Source organism: Rhinichthys klamathensis, unplaced genomic scaffold (assembly GCF_029890125.1).
Source record: "Rhinichthys klamathensis goyatoka isolate OS25496 unplaced genomic scaffold, OSU_Roscu_1.1 h1tg000020l_1, whole genome shotgun sequence".
Classification (NCBI taxonomy): domain Eukaryota; kingdom Metazoa; phylum Chordata; class Actinopteri; order Cypriniformes; family Leuciscidae; genus Rhinichthys; species Rhinichthys klamathensis.
Window position 1 is genome coordinate 1319615 of NW_026606571.1, and position 27602 is coordinate 1347216.

General features: G+C 38.5%; 1 protein-coding gene across 2 annotated transcripts in view; it reads right to left on the reverse strand.

The window, feature by feature from the left end:
• The window catches only part of znf385a (zinc finger protein 385A), a 90509-nt gene that overhangs the window by 35828 nt on the left and 27079 nt on the right, over nucleotides 1-27602 (reverse strand). The window lies entirely within an intron of this gene.

Sequence of the window (27602 nt, forward strand, 5' to 3'; positions counted from 1 at the left end):
TAACATGGATTATGTTTTATTTTATTTTATACATTTTACATTCAACTGTCTTAAGACATTTCCCCCTGTTTGTTGAAAAAATATAGAATTATCATTATTTTTTATAAACATGCCAATCTTGTTAAATAAGCCAATAATAATACAAATCATTATCATTAACATTAACATAATAATTTTAATTTAATTTGGTAAAAAAAGCATATTGACAATAATAATAATTATTATTATTATTATAAATATGCCAAATTGGTCAAAGAGTTGCAAATTTAACCCAGATTAAGCTAACAACAACAATTACATTATTATTATATATTTTAAATTAAACTCTAATTATTAGAATCTAATTATTTTGCATCCTGCTGGAAAGTGCCATATACTTCATTTCTCCCTTCTTCTCTTCACAAGCTGGGATTCCATCCAAACGTGAAGCAAATCTTTTTAAAGTTTGCAAAACAAATGTGAATTAGGTGCGTTTCCCTCAAGTATTTTGAGCAGATGACGGTGGTATGGTAACCTAACCAACAGTAAATAAAACACTATCAACAGAAACAGCCGATTAGTCATGGGGGTTTAATGTTCTCTACATCAGAATTTATTCGGGAAATGTGTTTCCATCTCACATTAACTCTTTTTCGCACAAATCAAGCCTTGAGCAAGCGTAAAAACTTTTTTGCGAATTAAGGGATTTTTTTTTATTTGCCGTTTCCATTACTCGTTTCTGCTGCGATACTTCAAAATGCATAAAAACAGGGTGATGGAAATAGCTCGACTGTTCCCTTCTGTACATGCAGGTAAAACAAGTGGAACATGAGTGAAGGAGGGATGCAATGAATGCAACAGCAAGAAATGAGAGAAAGGGTAAAAGAAAGGCATGAAAGGATGGCTGGCTTTGGATGAACACAGATGTCCCCTGGCAAGCAGCAGTGGTCCTGAACAAATTGGAGTGAGTGAGTGAGTGAGTGAGTGAGTGAGTCAGAAAGAGTAAGCGAGCAAAGGGAGGAGTGAAACCCATGGTCCCTAAGAGCCCCTCGTTGAGCACCTGTCGTGCAGATGATCCAGGGAAGAGTGAGATTGGAGCAAATGCAGATTAATGAGATGAGAGATGCAGATAGATGTTTAGTCCCCTCTGAATCCACTGCTCTCTTTCTGTCTCTCTCTCTCAACAACCATATACTTTAATCATCCTGATGAGCTTTAAATTAGCGCCATTCAGTGCTGACTAGAAACTAACTAAAAGTAGACCTCAGGTTTCACACCCATAACATGATCTTGAAGGCAAAAAAAATCCTCAAAGTGACTATTGTATGTAAACGTCCCTAATAGAACAAAATCATGAATAACATCCCCTTCAACTTCAAGGGCACAAAAACAGCATTTGGAATTTGCCCATTACGATGTTTACACATGAAACAGGTGACATGTTTACTATTATTATTATTATTATTATTATTATGTGTAAACATCGTAAAAAGTCACAGGTTATAAATAGGCCCAGATTTGCACTGCATATTCCATAACTGAACGCTCTGTGTAATTATTGCTTGTATTACAGCAGACAGGTGCCATCTCCTTCAACCATCAAAGCTGCAAGTATGAACAGTTGGAGTATATTAGACGAGGTACTCAGCATGGGACAAAAACTGTTTGTACGTCTTCATTATTTTTGCTTTTGAAACTCAGACGTTTTAATTAAAGCATGCCGCGACAGAACGGCACAGTGTGTTTGAAATTCATGATTATGTGTCTCAACAGCTTTTTAGACACAGTTTTGTGTTACATTTACATTTGTTTACCACATTTGCAGAGAATAAAGTAGGCTAGGTAAGTGCAGTGAATTGTGTTAATATTGCCAGTGACAGTTTTGTCGTGCACTGCTGACGTCTGTGAGTTTTTCGTGCCGAGGAGAGATTTAATTAGCTGAAATCTAAGATGGCCAGACAAGACTGTCTGGTGATAAGGTCAAGGTTTGTCTTCAACTGTCTACAGTTGTAAATTACAAGGAAAACAAATCAGCTCTCCAACAAAAATTCATCAGAACTGATCAGAAAACAAAAACAAAAAACAAATCACAAACTCTCTACGGAAAATTTATTTTGTTCTCTTTATTCATCTGTATGCTGACAGACCCGTCCAGTCGGGGACCTGGGCCTATGTCCGCCCTGTCCTCAGCTGTGACCAAGGCAGCAGAAATGGCTCATTCATTTAACCAATTTAGGTCCAATTACTGTGACGGCAGCATAGCGCTGCTCGCTATTCCAGTCCTGTCTCAGAACGGCAGGGAAAGACAACCTGCCCCTCATCTAACCGCCAACGCAATCCACCATGAAAAACAACCTCAGAACAACAGACACAAACACAATCTTATAAAGCTAAATCAATGTAACACTGACAGCTTACTGCACTGAAAACACAATTAGAGTAGGAATTTTGCTAGTAAATTTCACAAATAGGACAAATAAGTAACATTGAATTAAACGTGAAATTGTCAAGTAGTATGAAAGGGTAAAACAAGCTCCAATCTTTGTTTTATTTACAACTTCGAAAGATCATTTCTTACAGTGTGCTTTTAAAGAAGTGGCAACAGCAATAAGGTAAAAGACACGATATGCATCTGCTAAGCGGTATGATGCTTCAAATTGCTGTCATCTTGCTTTCGGAGGCGGATGCCTGGTGTTTGGGAACGCAATCGTGCGAGACAGTTCTGGGAGGTCATTTTTGATGACATCAATTTGATGTCAGACTTTGGCTCAGGCATTTCAGAATGACCAAACCCAACATCCTCCTGAGGCAAAGTCACGTGAGATTTTGTTGCGCTTCGAGGGGTTTATTCGGTAAATGTGTTTCCATCGTAGTTTATGTGCATAATCTTATCAGATAAAAATATTACTCGCCTCAATTGAGTGCACAAGTTTTTTTATGTGCATTTTTAGAATGTATGCACATCTTAGCTTTTCCATCCAGCGTTATTTATGCAATATCCCAAAATTCACACACAAATAGGTGGATGGAATCAGCTTGTGACAAATTAAAAAGCATTCTGCCAGTTGCTTGGTTTCTATAGTCTGTATTGACTATTTCAACAAAAGTTGCTTATTCATTCAGATTTTAAAGCTGGAACTGTTCAGTTTTGAAACATTTTATACGGCCTTAATCCAGTGAGCGTCTGGGTTACCAGCCCCCTCTCTAACCTACTGGTTCGATTTCTTCACTCAGACTGAGCACATGAAAGTGGCTCGAGGTCTGTGGAGAGAGCTACTCGTTAAGATTCTCATTTAATTAGAATGAACACACTTCTCGACACTTCTGCACTTCGCCTGGCTTCCTACGGCCTAGTGCATCAACAAATATGGAGAAGAAACATATGCATAAAGCTCAGTTTAACAAAAACAGACTACAGCAGTTTTAGAGACCAGTGTCTGAAGTATAAGAAATGAATGGGAGCCAATGATATTGTGATGTCTGGAATGGAATATCACCATACTGCTAAGTATAGTATATATATAGTATAATGCCTATTTGCTTAAAATAGCATGTGAAACAGAATGCAGTGTAAAATGCTAAATGTTTTATTTATACAGTCCAATGTATAAAGCATAAGCAAAGGAATGAGACAAGACTGCACAAGATCATTGGCTGTGTTCAGAATGGAATGCTATACTGTTTATTGCATACTGTGAAGTACAGTATATACTGTATTTTGCCTACTATTTGTTAAAAATAGCACACGAAACTGTATATAATATTTGATATAAAATTGCTGTATCTAAAATTGCTTAAAGGGTTCACCTAAAAATGAAACTATCCCAAAATGTACTCACCCTCAAGCGATCCTAGGTGTATTTAAATTTCTTCTTTCAGCCGAACACAATCAGAGTTATATTAAAAAATATCCTGGCTCTTCCAAGCTTTATAATGGGAGTGAATAGTAACTGAGATTTTGAAGCCCAAAAAAACGCATCCATCCAACATAAAAGTAATCCATACGGCTCTGAGGGGTTAATAATACAGGCCTTCCGAAGCAAAGTGATGCGTTTTTGTAAGAAAAAATAGTTTATCAGTAATTAATTGATCAAATCAAAGTTGATGGAAAAACAAGTTGCATTATGAAATGCAATGCATTGTGGAATATAATATTCATATATTTTTTGCAAATTGTAGTTGATCATCTGGAGTTTATACACATACATTGTTCAAAAGTTTGGGGTCGTTAGATTTCGTTTTTTAATATTTTTGAAATAAGTCTCTTATGCTCACCAAGGCTGCATTTATTTGATTAAAAAAAATATATATATATTCAATTTAAAATAACGGCTTTTAATATTGAGTTCCTGTGATGCAAAGCTGAATTTTCAGCATCATTACTCCACTCTTCACTGGATGCTAAATTTGGTGCTAAAGAATTATTTCTTAACTCTTATTATTATCAATGTTAAAAACAGTTGTGCTGCTTAATAAAAAAAAAAAATCTTACTGACCCCAAACCTTTGAACGGTAATGTATGTAGCTAAAGAAAATTCACATACTGTGCACAACATACAGTACATCCTGCATCCCACAGAAATATGAGCAGTATGGCATTCCAAACACAGCCTACAGTCTCAGCCCTTTAAATGACCCATGTTAAAAGCAGAGCTGATTCAAGCAGAACATATCTGCTGTCACTAGAATCGCCAGGCTGCGTCACATGCAATATTTGGCCACAAGGAGGTGCTACTGTGACCTTGCTTGCTGACCCTTCCGCAGATATCAAACAGGATATAAATCCCTTTTATCCTTATTTCACAGCTCTTAATCAATTATCCTCCCCTTCTCTATCTTTAGGCCCTGCAGCATCAACCCCTCCCCAAGAGCTTCTGATGTAGAAGTTTAGCAGCGAGATAAAAACTTCTTCCCAACCGCATCACTAACTGCATGTGCTCAGCACTTGAAGCCTCGGATCCTGACCATCATGCCTTGCTATATGAGCCACCGTGTCTGCGGTACGTGTGTGCGCGTGCTTACAGGCGAACAAAGAGATGATTGCTGACTGTGATAAGCCTCCAAGACGCTACAACGGGAGGCTGGTATGAGCCTCAGCATGTCTGACATTAATCCCACACATCATACCAACACAAACACACATTCACGGCAGCGCACTTCCACTACACGGTGCTCTGTCTTGACTGAATGCTAAGAAAAACAGAGGAAAGGTTAAGGGAGAAAAGTGTGAAGCAGCTAAACGATTTGTTTTTGTGCGAGGAAGAGAGACAGTAAAAGAGAAGAAAACAGATAAAGAATGTGACTACTACAGTAACTGTCAGACCTGTGATTTAAAATGTCACCACAAATTATACGCCTATGGGAGCTGCACCATCATAATGGCCCAAATGATATTTACGGGTGCTATAATTTCAGTATTTTACGTTGATTTACTCTAACCTGAATTATATATTGGGTTACAGTGTGTGCACATATTTAGGAGGTCACCATATCGCTTCAAATCCAGCCACAGACTCTAAATTAGATTAAATCAAAGCGGGTGTTACTGTTAAATGAGCTTGTGTTGAACAGGGAGCCATGTCTGATTCAAGCTCTTCTGTAAATGGACACAGACCAAGCAGTGTATCCCCCCTCACCTCTCAAAACGAAGTTTGCATGTACGGACATCGCGGAAAAACACTATCCGTATCTCAGTATTAACGAAGATTCTTCAAAACCAAATTTATTTATTTTTGTAGCTTCAAAAGCTAGTTTTAAGTAGCTGATCAGTTTAAAAAAACTGGTACAGTAGCTTGACTAATGGTCAAACTAAAGAGCTACATTTAGGCTAGTATCTTTTTAAATAGCTACAGTATCAGATCATCCACTCAGTTCTGGGGACAAGCTGCAACTATTAAAAATAGAAACATACTAATTTATATAATGGTATACTACCATTTAAAAGTCACTGTTAAAAAAGTTGAAAGCATTAAATGCATTAGATTGATCAATAAATGCTGTACTTTTTATTCATCAAAAAAATACTGGAAAAGTTTCAGTTTCCACAAAAATATTACGCAGCACTGTTTTTAAAATTGATAATAATAAGAAATGTTTATTGGGCCCCAAATCAGCATTAGAATGATTTCTGAAAGATCATGTCACACTGAAGACTGGAGTAGTGATGCTGAAAATTCAGCTTTGCCATCGCAGGGATAAACTACAATTTAAAATATATTAAAATAGAAAATAGTCGTTTTAAATTGTAATAATCTTTCACAATATTACCGTTCTTATCATATAAATGCAGCCTTAGTGAGCAAAAGAGACTTCTTTCAAAACAGTTTATCTAAAAATGTATACTGCAGTGACTCAAATGAATCAATTGTTGGTTGTTTTTAAATACTGTATAGGTTATAGTTTACATGAACTATTCAAATGAACTAATTTACTAAGCTTCACAACACTACATATGAATATTATGAAGAAGAGAAAGACATTCTAGGAAAGCGTGCTCGATTATTGCCTCATAAATCAAGACAAATCTGTGTGCGCAAAACAATGTGACAAAACAGAGATTACACCACACTGCTATTCGAAAAAGGAGCTTGTATGAAGCTACACTATTTTGGAAAAATCTGAGCTACTGCTAAAATGTAGTTATGTTATTAACATCACTATTTTTGTTCTTTAACACTGCGGTCTCATACAGTAACTATCATGTCATTTTCTTCAGTACTCACAAACAAACAAACAAGATGCAGCCACACACATAGCCTATTTTAGGTCAGGAAAGTTTCCAATGGCTAAATAAGGGTGAAGTAATGACAGACAGCACGTGTGTAATGACACCCCAGTGAGATCATAGACGGCTAAAGACGAAAAGCCCCAGAATGGACCGTGCTTTGATCTTATAAGCAGGTGAATCAAGGCTGCGAGGCTTTAATTACCCGTCTGTCTCTCATGGAAAAGTGCTGAGTCTGTCTGTAGAGCCGCCAGATGCAGTCGTGCTGAAAGTAACTTTGCTCTGCTCTGAAACTGATTAAAGTCGCAGAGAAGTTCACAGGTACTTTCTGTCTTCATCTCCCCCTCACGGCACAGGGCTCCGTGCACGTGTTCCAGTCTCAGAAGCAGATTCACACCCTAATCCTTTGATTAATCTGGTCTTGGCTCCACTGTGGGGCCCAAGGGTGGTTCCTCCCTAAAGCAGGAATCACTGAGAGGCAGGATGGCTCGTGCGGGAGATGGGCTCTATACACTCAAGACACGCTTCCTCATCAAGTCCAAACAGGAACCGCTTGAAGCTGGCTAGAATATTGGCTATCAACAATCTTCAAGCTAAACTAAGGTCGCTCAGAAGAAAGAGTGAAAATGAACAAAACCCAGAGAGCTATTTGCAAATGGCACATTTGCTTATTATAAAAAATAAAATAAAATAAAAACTATGAACAAAATTTTGTAATGTATTAAAAAATAATTAGTATAAATGTATAATTTTGTAATTAATATAATAACATTAGTACAATAACAGCTCTAAATAAACAGCAAACTTTTTTTGTTTTGTTTTTTTCATAAAAATGAAACTAAAAAAAGTTTAGATTACTTAAATATTTTAGAAAATTCGTAAAATGTTTTAAAATATTCTACAATAATAATAAATATAAAATGAACTGAAAGAATTTTCAGCATTACACAGAAATTGCAAAACCCAACACTTATGTTTTTTTTTTTTTTTAATAAAAACGAACTATGAAAACTTATGAGACTACTTGCTTAAATATTTAATAATATTTAAAATATTAATAAATTATATTTAAATTAGGGCTGTCAAATGATTAATCACGATTAATCACATCCAAAATAAAAGTTTTTTTTACATAATATATGTGGGTGCACTGTGTATAATTATTTTGTATATATTTAAATACACACACATGCATGTATATTTAAGAAAAAAATATTATTTATATATAAAATATTTATATATAATATAAATTATATATAAATCTATATACAGTATATACATGAAAATATTTCTTAAATATATACAAGCATGTGTGTATATAAAATAATTATACACACAGTGCACCCACATATATTATGTAAAAAAAACTTTTATTTTGGATGTGATTAAATCACGATTAATCATTTGACAGCCCTAATTTAAATATTTTAAATATAAAACTTATATAATATATTTTAAAATATTCAAAATGAACAATAATTGACAGTTCTAATTTTAACAATAGCCTAACACAGTAAATACATCTGACTCATGATGATTCATTCACCAAATGCATTCATAGTGGCCATTGTGGCGTATTATTACGTACTACTGTGGGTAACTCATCTGGTCTGTTAAGAGATGTTTTCATCAAAGGAATGATTGCTTAGCTTAACAGAGAAAAACAAATAGATGTATTGAGGTCAGCGCTTACAAACGAAACCCGCTTATTACTACATGAGAACGAAGAGCCAAACAGACAGAAGCACCGAGAGACCAGCCAAACAAGATCCACTCATAAGAATAGATCACATACATGCTGCAGCATAACACAAAAATATGCATGTGTGTGAGAGTGGCACAAATAATGCACTCAAATGCATTCCTCTTATTACATCAGGCACAAAATGTTAAACGCTGTGGAACTGAAAGATATCCTATAAGGACATCGCCGATTCACTTTACATTAGCATTCATTAATCTCTTACCCCATTACTCTACATCTCCACCTTTTATCCCCCCTTTAGTCTTCCTTGAGTTTCTATCATTTTCTTCTTATTGTTATAAATCGCCCATGTTTGGCTGAGGGCCAGCTTGACTGGTAAGATGATCCATTCTTATCCATCTGTGATCTATGAGAATGTTCCTGGCCGTAGGGCAAAGCGGAGTCTTTGATGGATGGTAAGATGGCGTGAAGTGCTCAGGGTGATCGTGAAAAGGGGATGTATGCTAGATAGAAAGAGAGCCAACGATCTAATGCGCCGTTTATCCATATCCTCATTGGCCATTAAAGAAAAGACTATAGCATACCGACATGCTGCCCTGTTGCTTCTGAGTTCAACCATTTGATCCTTAATCAGTCTCAAGCGTCTTTGCCCTGACCCTCTGAATAATGCGGTTCTCTTTAAACTGGCCCTGAAAGTGCAATGGCCGTCTTACTTGTATCCCCCACTACAAAAGCACTGCAGCTTTGACCCGAATGCTGTGGAACGTGGCCACTCCCTTGTTTTATTCCCTTTCTTCACCTGCTTGAACTTCCCCTGCAGCAGTTTCCCATCTATCCTCTCTCAATACATCTATAACCTTCCTCAACCCCCCCTCCCCTATTAAAAGTCTGCGGTGCACGCCCAGGTAAAACAATGGCCGTCCTGTCTATCTTACCCGCGTTCTCAAAGCCTCCTGCCCTCAGGTATGAAATTCTATCACTCAGCACAAATGGCTGGATTAGGCCAAATTCATCTACGGGGGAGTGGAGAAAGAGGGCTGGGAGATTCCTGCACAGATAACTGGGAGGAACGTGGGTAAGATGATCCACCGCTGGCCATTTTATTAGTAGTTCCTGGAGGCCTCCGCATAAGCCACTGTTTCTTTAAAAAGAAAAACTGCAGAATGGGTCTCAGTAAGTCCCAGGACATGAATAATGGAGGAGGGTTTGCACAGCAAAGGAAGGTTCATATCAGTGGAGTGGTTTTGTGTTTTAGTGGCATGATAAACGAGTGTATCTTCCGCTCCATCCATGTACCATTAACGCCAACAGTCCAATCTCTTTAAGTGCTCTTAGCTCTTTGAACGTGACGTTATTGGTGTATGTTCACCGGAGTCGGACTGTCCTGACTGCTAGGTGGTTGTTCACTGTTCCAAGTCAAAGTGATCCGTCATTTCTTAAATCACACACTGAGCAAATGTTCATCACTGAGAAAAATCCTTTCAGCATCATTACTCCAGTCTTCAGTGCTATGATCCTTCAGAAATCATTCTAATCTGCTGATTTGGTGCTCAAGAAACATTATTTTCAATGTCAAAAACAGTTGTGCTGCTTAATATTTTTGTAGAAACTGTGATACATGTTTTTTTTAAGAATCTTTGATGAATAGAAGGTTCAAATGAATAGCGTTTATTTGAAATAGAAATCTTTTGTTACATTTTATGTCTTTACTGTCATCTTTAATCAATTTAATGCATCATTGCATATTATTAGATCAGTATACATTTTTCCAAAAACTTTACTGACTCCAAACTTTAGTGTATAGTTAGGGGTTCACACAAAAAAGCACATTTCTGAAGAATATCCTTTCAATATATTGAATTTAAATGGGAACTGGGGCTGCAAACTTCAATGACCATAAAGCATCGTAAAGTGGTTATACATTCTTCTAAAAACAAACAATAGCTTTGTGTAAAAAACAGACCAAGTTATTTGCTAAAAATCTCACAAGAGTTCATGAAAACTAGTGATTTGCGATTCCGATCCGTTTATTCAAGCCTTTATCAGGTTGTTGAGTTCAACTCACAACCCAAGCATTTAATTGCTCGCTAACGGGAAAGATTATTCAGCACATGGACTCTTTTTATGATATTTTATGGTTCTTTTGGGTCATTTCTGAAGCTTGAATGCTGCAAAAGAGTAACCAGGTCCTTTATATTAGGTTGTAACAACATGAAGGCGAATAAATGTTTTCATCTTTTGGCAAACCAATCCTTCAAAACTGAGAGAAGCAGACACTGAGAAATAGAGAGGAGAGAGGAGAGAGGAGAGAGTGAAAGAAAAAAAACAAGCAGGGAACTGGGTTAGTCTGAAAACATATTCTCTTTGAACGTAAAGGTCCCAAAGGCGGCGTGTGAAAGAAAAGACAGAAGACGACAGAGAGAGGGGAATCCTGACCTCCTTCTATGAATCTCATTTTCACACCACTCTCCCTGAATACTGTCACCTAATGTAACTGACTGCGGAATAGTTCGATTCTCAGAAGGAAGAACGTTCATTTAACATTCATCTGGCACTGAACAGAACCAGCTATTAATAAGTCATCCCTAGGCTACTTGTCAGGATCTAGAAAATACATCCACAGCTGCAGGAGGGTCTAATCCCCATTTAACCTTGAGTATGCACTGCATGGTTTCTCCTTTCTCCTTCTTTCACAGTCCACACATAGTTCCCTTTTACAGTTTGGTTTCCCCTCTCCTCTCTACAATTGTTTCCTTCTCTCCTCGTTCCTGTTTCTTCCTCATCTTCTTTTCACACTTGCTTTTTGTTTCCTCCTCTTCTTTTTAGTTTTGTTTACCCCTCTCCTCTCCTTTTTACAGTTTTGTTTCCCCCTCTCCTCTCCTTTTTACAGATTTGTTTTCTCCTCTCCTCTCCTTTTTACAGTTTTGTTTTCTCCTCTTCTCCTTTTTACAACTTTGTTTTCTCCTCTCCTTTTTACAGCTTTGTTTCCACCTCTCCTCTCCTTTTTACAGTTGTGTTTCCCCCTCTCCTCTCCTTTTTACAGTTTTGTTTCCCCCTCTCCTCTCCTTTTTACAGCTTTGTTTTCTCCTCTCTTCTCCTTTTACAACTTTGTTTTCTCTTCTCCTCTCCTTTTTACAGATTTGTTTTCTCCTCTCCTCTCCTTTTTACAGATTTGTTCTCTCCTCTCCTCTCCTTTTTACAGCTTTGTTTCCCCCTCTCCTCTCCTTTTTACAGCTTTGTTTCCCCCTCTCCTCTCCTTTTTACAGTTTTGTTTTCTCCTCTCTTCTCCTTTTACAACTTTGTTTTCTCTTCTCCTCTCCTTTTTACAGATTTGTTTTCTCCTCTCCTCTCCTTTTTACAGATTTGTTTTCTCCTCTCCTCTGCTTTTTACAGATTTGTTTTCTCCTCTCCTCTCCTTTTTACAGATTTGTTTCCTCTTTAGTTTTGTTTCCTCATTTCCTATTTTTTACAGTTTTGTTTCCTCCTCTCCTCTCTTTTTTACAGTTTTGTTTTCTCATTTCCTCTTTATTGCAGCTTTATTTCCTCCTCTCCTTTTTACAGTTTTGTTTTCTCCTTTCTTCTCCTTTTTAAAGGTTTTTCTCTCATTTCCTCTCCTTTTTACATGTTTTTTTCTCATTTCCTCTCCTTTTAAGATATTTGTTTCCTCCTCTCCTCTCTACAGTTTTGTTTCCTCATTTCCTCTCCTCTATAAAGTTTTGTTTCCTCATTTCCTTTTTACAGTTTTGTTTCCTCATTTCCTCTCCTTTTTACGGTTTTGTTTCCTCCTTTCCTCACCTTTTTCATTTTTTCCTCCTCTCCTCCTCCTCTAGCTGTCTCCTCCTCTTCTCTCTTTTTAAAAAAATTTTGTTTCCTTCTCTCCTGTCCTTTTTTTGTTTGGCTGCTCTCATACTGTTTTTCCTTTCTTTCTCTCCTTTACAGTCTTGTTTTCACACATCTCCTCAATACATTTTTCCTCCTCTCCTCTCCTTTCACTGTATTGTTTTCTCTCCCACCCCCCTCTTCTTTTTCACTGATATTATCACTCATCTTCTCTCCTGTTTTTTGCTATTTTGTTTCCTCCTCTCCTCTTTTCCACTGTTTTGTGTCCTCTTCTCCTCTCCTCCACTATCTTGTTTCCTCCTTGCAACCCTGCACTACCGGTTTTGCAGAAAAGGGAGAAAATCAGAAGGAAAGGTGAGCGAGACAGAGAGCTCCACGGCGGTGTAAAAGTGTAAGTTTGCTGATGCTGTTTCTTTCATTGTTGTTATGCTGCATTTTTTAATGAGTCAACTGCCCCCTCTCTGCCACACAAAGGCCTGATTGAATGTGGCATCCCATTATCATGTAAAAGAGCCCAGCTTCATCTTTGAGTTGCTGACTGACAGCTGATATCATCTGAGTAATTGCACTAGAGACACACACTCACTCACAGTTTGGAGGAGCTCACAGAGGAAGCAGGGGATGAGAGATTTGGAATTTTCTGGAGCTGGTGTGAGTGAATATGGAGGGGGCGGTATATCTTCTTTTTTTTTTAATCGTCTCCACCAGGAAGAGTCTTCTGGGATGAGAGCTGAGTGTTGTGCACTGTTAGACTGTGTTTTAGACTATTACACAACACTGCGCAAGAATCCTCTGCACACACACTCTCAGGTGGGCGGTGGAACAGAAAGGCTAAGCGGACAGCAGAAAGGTTACATGTGGTGTGAGCCAGGAGAGGAGGGATCTGCAAAACTGCAGACACTGAACCCAACAGAGCGCAACGTACAAGTGTTCATGAAGCCTCTTTAAAGTTTGAGGAGCTTGAAGCTTGACAAGCTTCAAAGTTCAACAACAGTCAAGCAAAACTTCTGAAAAAGAAACAAAAACTTCAACAACAAAAAAAAGTATCAAAAAATACTAAGTAAAAAAAAAAGTTATTTTAGGGAAAGGCAATGTTTAAAAAAAAACATGTATATAAATTAGACATGACCAATGATATATGATAACTATTAATACACTAATGCTAAATATTTTGATGTCGGCAAGATTTTTTGATGTTTTTTTGAAAGAAATATCTTATGCTCACCAAGGCTGCATTAATGTGATCAAAAAATACAGTATAAAACCGTAATAATGTAAAATATTATTACAATTTAAAATAATTGCTTTTTATTTGAATTTATTTTAAAATCTAATTTCGAATCGATCTGACTCCAGTAGTTTATATCATTCTTTATTTTTCATTTTCCCCACAAAAACATATCGATCAAAGGATATTAAAGAGTCACAGCAAAACTAGAAACCACAATAATCCAACATTTAATAACGAAGTGAAGCTTTTGACTAAATACTGAATTATTTTGTAAAATTATTCAACATTTTTTATATATTACAAAAAGAAAAAATGCTGCATATCTGTCTGTACAGGTACGAAATGAATCAGTGAATCGTTCATTTTAAATGAACCACCCAAAAAACCGAGTCACTTAAATAAGCATACTTGCAAATGTTTCAAAATGTGCACAAACGAGTGTGTTTGATTACATTAGTTTGCTCAGCTGTAAAAGACATTAAAAACATTAAAATTAGTTCTGTAATGCTATAGCAATAACTATTTGCTGAAAAAAATAAGCTAGTTACTGGGAAAAGCTGAACTATTGGAATACATGAGCAACAGTCACACTGAACAATGTAAGCTCAGAGCTGTGACATAGCTTTTGTGCTTACATGCACCTCTCACACACACACACACACACACACACACACACACACACACACACATCCGGGTTGGTGCATCACCTCTGCAGTACAGTTCAAAGCATGCTTTTCTATCTAGAGTGATTTTCCCCTCTTCACTGTTTTCTTTCAAGCTCTTTTACTTCCTCCTTCCTGCATCACTGAACACCCCTCCTCTCTCTCTCTCGCTCTCTCTCTCTCTCTCTCCCTCTCTCTTTCTCTCTGCAGTAAATGATGATTGAGCAAACGGCACGCTGGAGGAAGGCTGCAGAAAAGATGGTTGTCTGGCCTTCACGTGACACGCATCCTAAGCCAACCCTCTCTCCTCTTTTCAGTGTTTTTCTTATCTCTTTCTTCTATTACCCCCTCCCTTTTTTCCTTGATTTTCCTTCTGTGGCTTTGGCGATTAACTGGCAGACAGTGTCAGCGTGCAGCATGTGGCACAGTGTATACTTTAACCCCAATCTCCAGCTTACCCAGGAGAGACGGAGGAGAGGATGAGAGATGGAGAAAGAGAGGGAGCCACACGAAAAATATCCAATGATGGGCTGCCCCTGAGGGTCCATGTGCACCTGTAGAATTTTTTTTTTCAATGCTTCTGTGAATTTGATGTTTCTCCTCAGCCCAAGAGCTGCGTTGAAGGCAGGGAGAGGAGAAGCAAAAGGGGAAGAATGAAAGAGAAAGACGGCAGTGCTTTTTCAATCCCACTCCGCCACGAAAGACATATGGCATCTGAGCTGTCATATCATACTGCTGTAAACGTCTTCAAGGGACTGAAAGTCGCCTAATGTCTCATATGTCATCTGGTGTTGTTGCTTGAGGAGTTTAATGGAGTCTCTGTTTCGATGGGGGAAAAAAGCTGTTTACAGATGAAAGGTTTTGCATAGTTCATCAGGCATTAAGATGATTCATTTAGATAAGCCTGCAACTCCGTACGGAGACGCCAGTGCCTTCCATTCGCCGCCTCGGATGCATAATTCATGTTGCTTTGGTCACAATTACTCTAACCTTTATTTATGCCCATATTTCTTCGATTCCTCTTATTCATTCAGTCAGTCACTACTATTCCTTAAAGTGAGCTTAATGGGTGATTATTAAAGGGATAGTTTATCCAACCTGTATGACTTTCTTCTTCTGCAAAAATTAAATAAAAACAAAAACATAAATACATGAAAACAAAACAAATAAATTAAATAAATAAATACATACATAAAATAAAATACAAATAAAAACTCAAATACATAGAAATAAAATGAATAAAAATAAGTAAACACATCAAACCAAATAATTAAATATTGTTATCATTTACATTTGAAATGAAAGTCAATGGGTTCCAAAACAACATGGACAAAAAAATGAAGTCATACAAGTTTAAAAAGGCATGAGGGTGAGTAAATTATACTGAATTTTCATGTTGGGGTGAACTATCCCTTTAAGATCTCTTCTAACGGTGTCAAATATACTGAGCAAAGAAGACCATGTTTACTGTTTCTCCTCCCCTCTTTCTCTCTTCTGCCCACACTTAGATAGCCATGAAATCAATGTGAATTAAGAGGAAGCCGCCACATGTTTTTCGAGAGGAGAGGATATTAGCCAGCTCTCCAAACTTACGGCAGTGAGTCCTTCAAACGCTCATATGCTTATAGAAACTCAAGAATGGTCTTGATCTGGTGTGCGTTCCACCTGCACCATGAAGGACACTGAGGGCAAAGTCATTTGTTGATATCTCACGCCTGTGTGCCGCACAGCGCTGTCGATTCTATCACACGGGCCATTAAATTGATCTGTATGTGTGATCAGCCTTGCGTGGGGCAGGCACAACAGGCAACGGAGTCCATCAAGTCCCCGGTAATTCTCGCCCTAATGGCTTCGCACCACAAATGAAAAGATCAGTCCTCTCTTTTAAATGCCCATGTGTTTGTATTAAGCATTTAGATCTATCACTGTTACAGTTGCTTAAACATCGCCTCCATCCCAATCAATTGACCTGTCTAAAGGGCCAGTTTATCTGCTACAAATATCCTTGGAGTAATTCCCTTCTCAGTCTGGGAGGAACAAACAGGAGAAGTCATCATTTCTGATTCAATGAATATTGATGTGTACCTCTGGCCACTGCTGACATATGTGGGCAACATGGCTGCTGATCCAGAATAATGCCATGCTTCATCCATGGCGCAAACAACTAGGCACGGAAGCAGAAACAAAAGGGGTGCTCTCTCGGCCACTCACTGTTGTCCTCCGTTTATCCTGGTCTCGCTCATTGTGAATAAGGCTCAATGATTTTGAGCTTATTACTTTTTGTTAAAGATCTATTAAGTAATTTTAAAAAAACATTAAAAATACAATATATACAATGACCTAGATCAGTGATTCTCAACTACTTTGGCCATGGGACCAACATTTTCCCATGGTCATGCAAACTGCCACGACCCAAATTTTTAGGCATTTGAACAAAGAAAATGTATTGCAAGAATATTACTAACACTGATGAGTAAACAGTTTAAATATGGCTATTAAATAGCAGTCCCAAAATAGTTTTTCATAATACAATAAAGTTAGTAAGATGGTATGTCATCAAAAATATAGAAAATAGTTCAAAGTGAAAATATTGGGTGTTTTTGGGTTAAAGGGATAGTTTCACCAAAACTGAAAATTATGTCATCATTACCTAGCCTTAAGTTGTTCCAAACCTGTATGAGTTTCTTTCTTCTGCTGAACACAAAAGAAGATATTTTAAAGAATGTTGGTATCCAGACAGTTGACGTCACCCATTGACTTCCATAGTAGGAAAAACATACTATGGATGTCAATGAGTGCCATTAACTGTCTGGATACCAACATTCTTTAAAATATCTTCTTTTGTCAGAAGTAAGGAACTCATACAGGTTTGGAACAACATGAGGGTGAGTAAATGACAAAATGTTTGGGTGAACTATCCCTTTAAGATTATGGAAACTATACTTTATTGGTACTTTTTGGTAATTTCATGACTTACTAACTACAATATTGGATGCGTTATTTTATTTGCTCTTCATATAGTGAAATGATATACAGTGCGTGCCTCTGCATTTACATGCTCAACAGAAGAGTGCACGCCACGAGCACAGTATACCGTCGACAGGACAGGAAAGTTCATTTTTCTGAGGTGAGAGACTTTTTATTTCGTAATAAGCTATCAAAATATTATTAGAATAGTGACAATGACATATAGCCTGAAAACATCTCATCTGAATACTGAATCAGGGCAAAGTGTTTTTCTCAGGTACGCTTTACTTATACTGCGTCGGACAGAAGAGTCAACAGCGTTAATGCACATCTTTCAAAATAAAAGTATTAATACAATAATTGAATACAACCACATGGTGTAAGTAAAATTTTACTTGGTTACACCACTTGACATTAAAGTCATTAAACAAAAATGTTTTGTAGAAAATGGTACAAATGGTTTCAAAAATGTATGAAGCCAACCAGCTTGCCATGTGCTTTAAACTAGATTTAGAAAATTTTCCTCATTTCAGACATCCTTATTCACTGACCCATATATATTTCTCTCTCCTATTTTTCCATTCGCTTCTCCTTTATCTGTCCTCTGTGTTGATTTTGGTTTCTATTTATCTGTCTCCTTCTCAGTCAGTCTCTCTCCGCTGCTATTTAAGGCTATCTGTCTCTCGGTATAGCAAGGACATGCACATATAATTTAATGCACCTTGGAGGTCTCCCCCGATTTGCCCGAATGGACAGTGGTGCGTGGTGTCAGAATGTGAGATGCGCATTTTCCTCTGGAGTGCATGTGCAGAGCCGGGTGAGGAGGGGAGAAATGGTGGCTGGGAATGAGTGGGAGAGAGACAGACGGGAGAACGGCTGCATGTAATGGAATGCAGATCTGCAGTGCTGTCAGCTCACTGTGGGGCACCAGGAGGGACCGATATGATGCTTCTTCAAAACGGATTTCAAATCATGAGAGCCCTCAGCCCTCTTTTGTCCCCGCGTCTTGTGTGCATTTTCACCCCCCCCCCCCTCCCCCCCTCTCTCTGTTTTCCCCCCTCCCTTCATACTTCCCTCCATGTCTGTGACTGCGGCAATGCAAGGCAGTCAACTGGAAAATCCACTGATTGTTTCTGACAAAAATAGAGGGGGTGACAGAGAAAAGATAGATGGTAAAAGAAATTAAAAAGAGAGAGAAATTGGATGGAAAGAGAATGGATGGCACATCAACAGCAGGGAGAAAGCATTTGAAAAGAAGCAGTTTTAGGGGTCACTGGTTTTGTGAGCTGCATGTGACCAGGGACGTCACACACCTTTACCGGGAGCAGCAGTGGCAGTCCTGATTCACTTGCTGGCCTAGGCAATATAAGACGTGACTAAAGGGAAAATAAATACTTTTAGACAACTTAATAGTTATTTTGTGCCACTGAAAGATGGGAAAGTTTCGGCTTAGTTTTCAATACAATACAATACAATATTTATTTATTTATAAGGCACATTTAAAAACAACCAAGGCTGACCAAAGTGCCGTACAGGACGGAATAAAACAAAATAATAATAAAAAATTTATATATAAATAATAACAAATAATTTAAAAAAAGTTTCATAGTTCAGTTTGTTAGTTCCCAACCAAAAAAAAAAACCTAACTGTATATAATATATAATTATGTTAGAAAAGGATATTACTTTCAATTGAGCCCTTAAAGGGACATAGTGATGGAAATATATATATATTTTTCAATGCTTTTGTGTTCTCTCACTATTACATATAGTTGTGTAATTATATTGTATGTAATTCGGGGGTATCAGGGAGCCGCTATCAATATGTGGGGTATTGGAATTGCTTTTGAATGCACGTTGCTTTTTACTTTCGCTTTGTCAGTCATCTCTCATACTATCTTCACGTATAAGTGAAATCTGATGTACTTTAATGGAACTGACTACTGCAACAAGCCTAACCATGTTTAGGGGCTCCGCTGAATGCATTTTTTTTTTCTGTACCTTTTCTGAATTCGGAATTAAGGCTGGTTAATACTCGCCGTGTCCGCACAAGCGCGCTGAGTGCACGAGATCCCATTTTGCGTGGTGGTGTGCATGTAATTTTTTTTTTGTACATTTGCGTGCGGGTCTGCTTCTGAAGTTACACGACTTCGAGACGACTCTGGCCGAGTATAGTACGTCTGTCAACATGACATCATGACTTTGCGTAAACATACACGCCACTTTCAATTCAAGTGGCGTGTTATCTATACGCATTTTGAGCTATCCGCGTGTATGTCCACGCCGAAATCTTTTGCGTGTATGTCTACGCCATTAAACGTCCGAGTGATTCCGCGTGTATGTGTACGCCGTTAAATGTCCGAGCGAAACGAAGCAAAATCTATATTCTACATCTGTGGAGCGAAATTTCTTTTCCTAGGATGGTAGGAGAAGACTCATAAATGGTATTAACCCCAGTGACGGGTAGGTTTAGGGACGGGGTTGGGGTAGGTCATATATTTATATGTACATAATACAGTAATATAACGTTAAGTCAAAGGCGTTGATAAACACGCTGAAAAGCGATTATGCGTGTTGATAGCACGCCAAAAATGGAAATACGAATTGGCGTGTCATACATACGCCATTTCATGAGATCAGTCTGCGTCTGTACAGGCATCTTACCGGCACCCACTTTGCACTTGTCCAAATTAATTACAATAGGACAGAACATTTTTTGGAAAATTTTACTTCACAAATCTGCTGGTGACATGGGTAAATGACACCTGTGTGTGCTAGCATCTTTGATGAGATCTGATAAAACAGCACTAGCAGTTCACTGCACCTGCCAAATGCTGAATCAGCATCACACAGCGCTTCCTTTTCATCTCCTGCATCAAAGATCAATTAATATTTGATAAGCCAGTGCTTTTTTTTTAACCAAAATCATACTGGCCTGAATCTGGCAAGTTGGAAACTAAATGAAGCAGTAGAGCAGGTTAAGGTTTACATAACATCCACAAAAGGGTTAATGAACAAGAAACAAAAACAAGTTTTTGTGCTGAAATACCTCCTTCTAAAGTGGTGCGACTTTGCCCTTGAGTGATCGCCAGCAAGGCAAACGTCTAAATATGTCATTTCGTACCCCACTTTTCCTTTCCTTCGTCTGTCTCTCTCTCTCTGTCGCATTAGCCTTTGAGGCTCCATGCTGTGAAGGTCATCCTTCCTGCAGCTATGGATTACACAGGCGCGCACACAAGCAGAATTGGATACCGTCCTTGAGAGGAGGTCTGCCGAACGCCGTCCACTTCCACCAAGGTGTTAATGTTTGGCGAGGCATTGGGATTCACCCAAGAATATAGAGCATATGAGGTTCAATGACGTATAAGAGAGTCCACAAAAAGAAAAAAATCTTTTAAAAAGAGGGAAAATGTATAGGTTAAAACATCAAGTTTTTAGAAATGCACTCTTTGTAATTATGTTGGCTTTGAAAAACTTTTATTCCAATTTCAAAAAAGGTTTCAAATGAATATCTTATGTCATGTGACTATCAAGAATAAAATAGCATATTTTTCTTACACCTGAAATACTGTACTGACTGTACACATCGTAATGATTATTTCATAATTAAAAAAATTACAAAAAAAAGAACGTCAAGTCATTGACCCATGAATATGCTGCATCCGCCACGGCATTTCTTATTTTAGTACTCAGCCGCTCTGATTTTGGGAGAGTGAATTGACTTTATTGTTTTGTTTTGCACGGCATGGAGGTCCTTATGTAAGTGTTCTGAAGTTACGCTTCTAAGTACATAGAGAGTGACAGAAAAGTAAGCCCGAAATAGATGCATTGTGGGAGAACTCTACCATCAAGCACCAGAGAGCAGTATGACTCATGCCAACCCCATTCACGAGTAATACGGTCTCTCTCTCTCTCGCAGCTCCGGTCCGTATCAAAAAAACAGCCCTCAGAGCTGCAGCAGCACATCTCACATGTACTTCACATCCCCATTTTCTCTTCATACTCAAGTTCAAAGACACTCATCACCTTTCATCATTTCTCTATACGAACAATAGGCGATTTGGGCCTCTGGGGAGAGCGGGAGGACAGAGGGGTGTGAAGGGTCTTGATTAAATGATTATGACTCCCTAAAGTAAGCTAGCGGCGGGCCTCAACTGCGTTCTATGATGTGTTGAAGGTGGACAGGGAAGGTTGGTCTAGCGCAGGTTCTCTCTGCTGTCCACTGCCTGCTGTGACCTTAATTTGTTCTGTCTCGAGTCAGTACACCCACTGGGCGGCTGATGCACCTTCAGGGAACAAAAGAAGAGCTTAACAGAAGCTAGCATCCTAGCAAGCTGACGTGTGTGTTTGTGTGTGTGTGTGTGTGTGTGTGTGTGTGTCCAAAGCAAGAGAGAAGACTAAGTAGATATGACAGAAGAAGAAAAAACAGGGAATGAGGCTTGGGTGGAGGAGGAACAAAGCAGGATTCATTTCCCACAGCTAATCCACTAATGAAGATATGTAGCAGTGTATGTGCTGTGATTATTGGGGTGCCACAAAGCTCAAACACTCCCATCGCCCGATATAGCAACACTTATGTAGAGATAGACAGCAAAAACACAGGAATATGGCGGCTGAGGCCTTATTTAGCACTTCTTTGCCAATGCGACACTGTATAATGTGCTCTTTAATCCAATCCGGTGCCAGTGTAAAGATATTTTGTGCTTAATTCCATGAAAGGCCACGTATATGAGATCAGCGTTAGGCGTATTGCAGAGTGAGGATTGTGAATTCTCCAGCGGCTCTTGCTGTTGTCTTCGCTCTGCAGGGGCTGCTGCTTCGTTCCATTTGCTAAGCTAATTTTATGGAAATGGCCCACGTCTTTTTCCACAAGCCGCTTTGCTGTTTTTCATCACAGAGTTCTCACAACACGTTTAAGCCACTGGCCGCATCTCAATAAGACGATGCAGGAGAGCACAGTGCTTCTATTTGAGCTGTAAATGGACCAGGAGGGCTTTGAAAAGAACCCAAGAAGCCCAGGTCCTATGTGCTTTTCAACAATACTATAAACTGCCTCTGCAACTCAAGTGGAAGACCATAAACACTTTAACTTGCATTTATTATTGTTAATAAGTCAATGTTTTTGAACAAATCATTTAAGTCAACGAATCATTTTTTCATTTGTCAACAAAGTGCTTTTAATGAATCGGTTATGTGAATGGTTCAGTGGCTCACTCTTAACAAATGAAAACACATTCACTTGTAGCCACATACTGGTGGTAATGAAATGGCCAGTAAACAAACAAACAAAAAATCAGTGAATGAATCTGATCAAATCTTTTTGGTGTTCAGATTTTTTTTTTTATAAATGTCTAAATGTCACGCCCCTTTACCATAACCGCAAGTTTCATCTGCTCAGTAAATATTAACGATGGCGTAAATTTTGCCATACCAATACGAGCGTGATTCAGACCCTGAGAAAGTTTATGAACAAGAGGAAAACATGCAGAACCTTTGCAAGCACAGATTTTACAGGACGTTTCAGAGTGGTACGTTTCTAAGGATTGGTGAACAGCAAGAGCCCCGTAGGGTCTGTTTATACCTGGTCACTTCATGCGTTTTCTCAGACCGGATAGCTATCCGATCGTGAAAAGACCAGGTGTAAATGCCCTCCGAAACGCATTTGAGACGGATTTAAATCCGATCGCTCAAACCACTGAGGTGGTCTGGGCTGCATTCAAGTCTAAATGCATCTGGTTGTTGAAACCACATATGTAAATTTTACTCCTCCCAAAATATTAGAAAATAAATGTGTGAGAGTGTGTTATAGGCTATATGACATATTATAGCCAGATATTACGGTGCTTTACCGCAACACGCAACGCCGCAGATTAATCTGTGTATCTCTTCAGCAAGCCAATGCGTTAACTGCCACAAATAAAACAGTTCGTCCACCTTAGGAAGGCCAAACAAAGAGGTTTAGGAACCGGGGTGGAAAAAACAGCATCTCTTTTACATGGCAACAAGACGCTAAAAGCAGGTCTTCCTCTCTTTAGCGCAGCTCAACCAGGCCTCGTCCCTTTTTGCGTATTCTGTGGGCAGGGATTATTTAAATGAGTGACTTTACAAGATCCGGAAGAAGTGTCTTGTAGTCCCAACGAGCCATTTGTTTTAGTTCTTGAAAAGTATTTTCTGTTAAAGTGAATATTTCCCTTTAGAGTGGACTTTGAGCTTTGTAACCTTCCAGATATTTTTTATGCTAAAACAGCAACATTACACACTAACTAAAGTTTAAAAAAGTGAAAAGCATAATAGGACCGTGGCTTTAAGTTAAATAAAAAAAAATCAGTTTCAGAAATGTTTTTTTTTAACAAATTTGTTGCGTTAATGACTTAATATGCAAAAAACACTCACTTGTAGCCACCTACTGGCGTAATGTTCTTTAATAAAGAAGAAAAAAATACATCTGAGCATTTAATCAATCAGGCCTTAATCAATGTGGCTAATAGGACGTGTTAAATAGAAAATGATTTGTGTATGGAGCATCGTGTTCATTTTGTTATTTGTACTAAATAATCTGGATCTACCTATCAGAAAAGACAGAACTGTGTAAAAAAAATTCAAAATTCCTTCCACTAATGTGGGCAGTTCCACTCGAGAAAAAGGCATTTATCGCCTTTCATGGATACACCTCCACAAGGAAGTTGAAATTTCAGCCAATGTGCCCGTCAGTCACCTTAAAACTGTAGCTAAGTTGGAAAGGTTTCCTTATTCATCATTGGACCCGGCTAGCCACGTCAGCCTGGTGCACCTAGCCTAATCTCTCCATAGGAATGCGCGCACGCACGTTTACCTCCTGGGCAGGGGCAGGTCTGAGCGCAGTCCCTCTGTATCCTCTGCCCTTTGCCAGATCGCAAAATGAAGGAGGAGGGGAAACTGAGAGAAGGTGCAGGTGTGCATACCACAAGCTCATGACTGCCACATCACTTTTCTTTTCACCAAGGAAGCTATCTGCTAGCCAATGACTCTTATCCAAACACTGCTGCAAGATCCACATTCACACACAGACACATGTTCCTCCCTTTATCTCCCTCTAACACACACACACAACATTCAGGCAGGTCTGAGCTCACCCTGCATAGCTGGAACTGCCTCCAAGGCCCATTAAAACTCTTCAGACTCTTTTTAATGATGGTTTTACAATAAACATTCAGCAATTTGACATTTGGGCACATAACACCAGACGACAGAGGGTCAAGCTATTTTCCAGGCCAAAACAATCACACTACAACAGTTTGTTCCCACAAGCTGTAAGACTGTTCCTACAGTATGTGCAAGAATTTAACTTAAGTTTCAGCTGAACCTTGAAGTTGAACATGAAGTTGAATTAACTTGAATGACTTGAATCAAAATTGGCCTCTTTAGACTTTTGGCCACTTCAGACTCAAAATCGACAAAAAAAGACACAGAGCACAGTGTTATCCACACAAAACACCATCAGGGTGACTAAAATAATGCCTTAAAGGGTTAGTTCACCCCAAAACCCATTTACTCATCCTTATGTAGTTCCAAACCAATAAGAATTTCTTTCATCTTTGAAACACAAATGAAGATATTTTAATGAAATCTGAGAGATTTCTGTCCCTCCATTGACAGTCCATGCAACTACCACTTTGACGCTTCAAAAAGTTCATAAAGAGATTGCAAATCTAATCCATATGAATTGAGTGGTTTAGTCCAAATTTTCTGAAGAGACACGATCACTTTATATGATGAACTGATTTAATTTAGGCTTTTATTCACAAACATTCATCAATGCACACATCATTCATGGTAAACGGAAGTTCAAGCTTGACGTGCGAGAACCAATGAGGTGTATTCTCGTGTTACACAGCACGTTTGAGCTTCAGCAAGAACCAATGAGGTTCATTCTAGATTGTTACGCAGCACGTTTGAGCTTCCACAAGAACCAAAGACGTTTGTTCTTACACATCAAGCAAATACTTCTGTTCATGTTCGCTGATCAATGTTTATTTGTGAATAAAAGCCTAAATTCAATCTGTTCATCACATAAAGCAATCGAGTTTATTCCGAAAATTGAGTAAACTGCTCGATTCATATGGATTAGTTTTACGATCTCTTTATATAATTTTTGAAGCGACAAAGTGGTAGTTAAGTAGACTGTCAATGGAGGGACAGAAATCGCTCAGATTTAGTTTAAAATATCTTAATTTGTGTTTCGAAGATGAAAGAAAATCGTACAGGTTTGGAACGACATGAAGGTGAGAAATTATTAAACTTTTTGGGTGAACTAATCCTTTAAACATTTTCTAAACAACATAAAATGCAACATAATACGCTGCACAGAACCGAAAAATAAGAAGAAACTAACTTTTAAAATAAAATTTTACAAAAAAAATAATGGGAGAGCCCTTCCCCCATAAATTATAAGGCGATTCACACATTTGTTTTTTCAAAACTCTTAAGATTCTTAAATTTCCAAATAACCATGATGGTATACATATTGCCTCGCTGAAAATAATATACATTTTCTCCCAGAAAATTAAATTAATTTTTTTTTTCAAAAGAATATCTTAAAGTAAAATCGAACAATTAAAATTTTCACAAAGTATTGCAAGATAACACAGGTAGTCACAACACTTTTTTTTTACAAAAAAATATTACATTATAGCACGCAGCAGAAGGCAAGATTTTTCTGGAGATTCTGCTGCTTGTATGTTTCACAGGGTAAGAGAGAGAATCACATCACCCATTTATCAATTGAAATGAGAGTAAATACATGATGACAGGAGTGTCATTTTCGGGTGAACTATCCTTAAGGCATATAGCAAGACGCATTTATCCAGAGCGACTTACAAAAAGTGCTTCAGTTTCCATGCATGAATCCACCCAGAGAGGGTATAAGAGACTCAATAGTCTTCTCAGTGGGATTGGAGGAGAGATTTCTCCCTCTCTGCTGCAAGCTATCACATCTCAACCACCCCTCCCTCATTTCCCCCTCCACGCTCCCAAGCATCGACCTTCCAGAATTTCAAGGAGAATTGATTTTGTTCCTCTTTTTGTAACCTTAACAACAGTGGGAAACAATGTAATACCAACTATAAACATCTACAGACCCTCTTTCCTTGAATGGCAAACACTGTATGTTCTCTCCTCGCTCACACACACACATTTCTCGTTCGTGCCAGTCCCTTACAAAAACCTGGAGATATAAGCTTCACAATTCATCCAGCCTTCCAATTTGTCAGGGATTTGTGCTCAAACTATTGATAAATGTGTGCTGTTTGTGGACGGATGGATGTATATATCATCCACTCTGGTTGGCGTATTTCATAAACCGTCTTATTCAAAGGATGACCCATCTCTGGTATTGTATAGTCAGGCTTTTATGATTTGTTTGCTCTCTGAGTCCTGTCTAAACAACAAAATAAACCGTAAACCAAACAAGGAGGTTCTGTAACAAAGCCAGGATCCAGTCAGCCATGTGCCTCACAGCAAACACAGATACCGGAGTGCGTTTTGTTTGAAAATACACCGTGTTACGGGATCCCACAGAGGCTTGGCCGTGTTCTTTAAAGAGCAGCTCTATTGGACACCTGGCACTAACACACACTATGCTTAAACCATTAGAGAATGTATTCAGGCCAGGAATGAGGTGTAGTGTGTGTGTGTGTGTGTAGATACAGTTGGGACCATTTCATTCAGTCTGCTGGGCCTCACACAGCCAGTAATGCATCTCCGTCTCCCAGAGCTCCTGTTATAGCCAATTCATTAGTGTCCATTACACCCACTATTGACAGTCTTCTAGCACCCAGCAAGTCTGTATGTCCGGCTAAGAGTGATGGCTAGGTTTGACGGGGAGAAGGGGGAGATGGACAGAGATGTAAGCGCTAAAGTAGTGTGAAGCTCAAGCGCAGTTAACCTGCCATGTGGCGAAAGAATAAACTGACCTCCTACCATGCACACAGCTGAACTGTCTGAGAGAAAAACACACACATGCTGTTTTAGTTAGTAATGTAGCTAAGTGGCTAACCAGCATTTGCTCAGCCAAACCACTAGCAGGTGTTTAGCCTTAATGGGTGTGGAACCGCACATAAAGTCAAACTACAGAGTATCTGTACAAGAGGGGAAAAACAGCATGGAAAGAGCAGTTTGAGTTTCTCCAAAGTGAACAAAACAGGTGTGACAAACTGCATGTTTAGCATTAAATAGTCTATAGTTTAACAAGTCCTGCAATTGACAACTTAAAAAATTAGCCACAAAAAAAGCCCTTAGCGTTCTTAGCAGAACATCCATGTAGTCAAGACATATGAAAAACATCAGCGTTTTCACTACAGATTGGAGAAAGCTATCTGTTAGTTAGCATTCTCATTCAACTCCATGGCAGTAAAGCCCTTCTTTAGTGACTATTCTGTGAATAGTGCCCTGTAAAAAAAATTGGCCACTGGTAAAACAATATGAAAATATTAATTATATCAGAATAAACAACTACTT